The sequence below is a fragment of the Bombus vosnesenskii genome, unplaced genomic scaffold, assembly GCF_011952255.1.
Source record: "Bombus vosnesenskii isolate JDL3184/JDL3185 unplaced genomic scaffold, Bvos_JDL3184-5_v1.1 scf7180000013937, whole genome shotgun sequence".
NCBI classification, from domain to species: domain Eukaryota; kingdom Metazoa; phylum Arthropoda; class Insecta; order Hymenoptera; family Apidae; genus Bombus; species Bombus vosnesenskii.
Genome location: NW_022883293.1, coordinates 19,232 through 22,271, shown reverse-complemented (window position 1 = coordinate 22,271; position 3,040 = coordinate 19,232). Strand labels below are relative to the sequence as shown.

At 40.3% G+C, this 3,040-nt stretch overlaps 1 pseudogene; it reads left to right on the top strand.

The window, feature by feature from the left end:
* The first annotated feature begins 204 nt into the window (after positions 1–204).
* On the top strand, positions 205–322 carry LOC117239347 (annotated as a pseudogene).
* Positions 323–3,040: the final 2,718 nt, after the last annotated feature.

Genomic DNA, 3,040 nt, shown 5'->3' with positions numbered 1-3,040 from the left:
AGAAGACAAATAACGGCACTCTATCAGGATATATTGACACTAAGATGCATCTCGGAAAAGAAAATAATAGAGAATGCATTCAGTCTAGTAACTATATTACCTGATGAATTTGCGTATGCAATAACCAAAACTCCAGGACACATGGCTTTGGTCGCAGGAGAAGCAGTACACATAGTTAAATGCATTCCAGTTCAAGCGAAAGTAGGCAATGCCCTGGCCGCGCTGAGTGCACTCGTTCCCGTTAGATCACGAAAGTTAAGCAGCGCCGGGCACGGATAGTACTTGGATGGGTGATCGCCTGGGATTCCGTGTGGCGTTGGCAGAGCGCGCTGGGCCCGCCGCGCCCCCCATGCGGTGGTTGATACGGATGTCAGCGCGAAGGTTCGTTTCTCAGAGGAGATTCCTGATCAAGTGTTGGAGGCTTTCCTTCGCCACCATTCCTCAGATCAAGGGGGGGTACTTGTCCTGAAGTACTCTCATGGTGTTTAGATAGGTTTCGTGAAATGTATCCTGATGCTCCGTGTGTAGATTTTGACTTTACTTGGTAACAGTGCCTTATTTATTCATGTGTGCATATATGCCTAAATGTGTTCCCAGCGGGTGTTATTTTATTGGAGTGATTTTGTCTATATTCTTATATTTTATTTAATAAGATATGTTTTGTTTGTTGTTTTTCTCCCTTGCATTGACACGCGGTGAGTAGCGTCGGCTTCCGGATGACGGGTTGTGCATCTTGATTGTTGATTTGGTATATTATCATTACGTAGATTTTGATTACTATTTCCATGTGATTGTTGCCTCCGGTGTTTGATTTGATTTACTGTTATGAACATAGGTTTTAGTCATTTCGATATTAACGTTTAATGATGCATACGGAGGTATCTTCGTCAGAGGTTCCCATGCGGACTGTTCCAGTGCATATCTTGTTTTGTTTTCTTTTATTTAGTTTATCCTTTTTCGTTCATTTTTTATTCACTGCAAGTAGTATTCCAGCGCAAGAAGAAGAGGGGTTGTAACCAGCCACGAGAAACAAACCATGGATTAAAACCTTATAATAAATTATTAAACCCTTAACTACTCATGGTGAACGGATTAAGAAGAAATAATAAATGACAATTAATACAATACACAGTAGCAAAAATGTTAAAATCTGTTAACGAACAGTCACGAGAAAGGAAAACTGGATCGTAATCAGCTATCAACCCGTCCATGATTGACGAATTAGAAGGAATATATGAAACACTGAAAGATAAAGGCAATACCCCGAAAGGAAAATCCCATTGTGACGCACTGACAAAATGAATCAACAAAAACTTCATAATAAAGCGAGACATGTTAATAATAAAATATTTTTGTTCTGTTACACAGAATGGGCGTTGAATTTAACAATCAGAAGAACCAATTGTTATACCTTCCGGATGGAATCTTACCTAAGGACTACCCGGATGCTTACGAGGAATTGTTATTCAGTTGTTGCGTCCATCTAATCCGCTCTGCTTACTAGTTCCAATATGTTTTTATTTGTCAAGACTGATTGGATCCGGAGGATCAAGAATTACACGAAGATACGCCAACACACTTGCTGTGTGGAGTACCGGAGCGAACTACAGCAAAGCATTGCCGAATGTGCGATATAGATATGTCACAGATACAACCCGCGACATCCAGTACTGAGTGTATAAACGCTTACATGGATCTTACCGAAACCGAAAAAAGTTTTCTGGCTTTTGGAAAGATAACTTGCCCCGTTGTCCCCCTAGATGACTACAATATCATTATCGACAACTTACACGGATAAATACATATACATATGCATATTTATACATATACATACATATACATACATACATACACATGTCGGATCACGATTCGAATCTTGGGCGCGCGACGACTCTTCATGTGGACTAGCCATCGTTTCACAAAGCCGAGATTTTATTTACACGTATATACAGGTCTATCACTAAGCTTAACAAATAATAAGTACAACTAATAATAAGTCTAACAAACACTAAGCCTAATGAATAATACGATCTACGAATAATTAAATTAAATAATACTATTAGCAATGTTTGAGTTCAAACGAATCCACGGTCACCGGGATAACTCCTTACTAAGCGAAACTAACTTAGACGCAAATGCGATCGTCGAAAATGCTCGATGTATCACTCTCCAAGGCAATCGCAAGAATGCCAGCCTCGTGGAGATTTTTCTCCCTGTACGATTGCATTTTGTTTTCTATACCCGTTTGGAAGCATCGAGAAGGTTCCAAACGCCGTTGCTAGGCACACTCGTTGGAAGCATCGAGAAAGTTACAAACGCCGTTGCTAGGCAGTTTCTGCCTGGAGTTTTGATTACTAATACAATGTATGTCCCATTGCATCGGCACCTCCGAGGCAACATCACACGTGGCTAGGCCCGCTCTCGAGGCCGCATGCCGCCACAACCACATTTCTCGGAAAACACATACAACCACTCCAGACCTCCGTTAGATAAAACATCCATCCCGTAACCGTGGCTACGTTCAGCGACCGATTGTCACCTCGAACCCAATCTCGCTTATTACAAATCTTAAGCAATTGCAACTATAATAAAATCTAGGCTAAGGTACTAGAGGATGTTCCCAAAATTTCCAAGGAAAGGCTTCGGCTTTCCTTTCATCTCCGACATACATATAATTGTAAATTACTATAGTAACGGGCCCAAGAAAGTAAGAATAAAAAAAAAGAAAAACAAAAACAACAACTCAATTGAAAACGTAACAATAACAATTAAAATATTTTTTTCGTGGCAGCGGTGGGATGCGCTCCACAGAGGATTAAAGTTCTTACGGTTATTGACAAAATATAATAGAGAATATGGCAACTCCATTAGAATCATTGAACGAAGACATGCTCTTGACATTGTCAGAAAAACTAAGAGCATGTGATGCAAATTTTCGAGTAATGAGCCGACATGAGTACAAAAACCAATGAATTACAAGACGACATGCGTTCACTCAAAACAAAAAAGGAAATCGAGACACCCGTATCACTGCCGATAA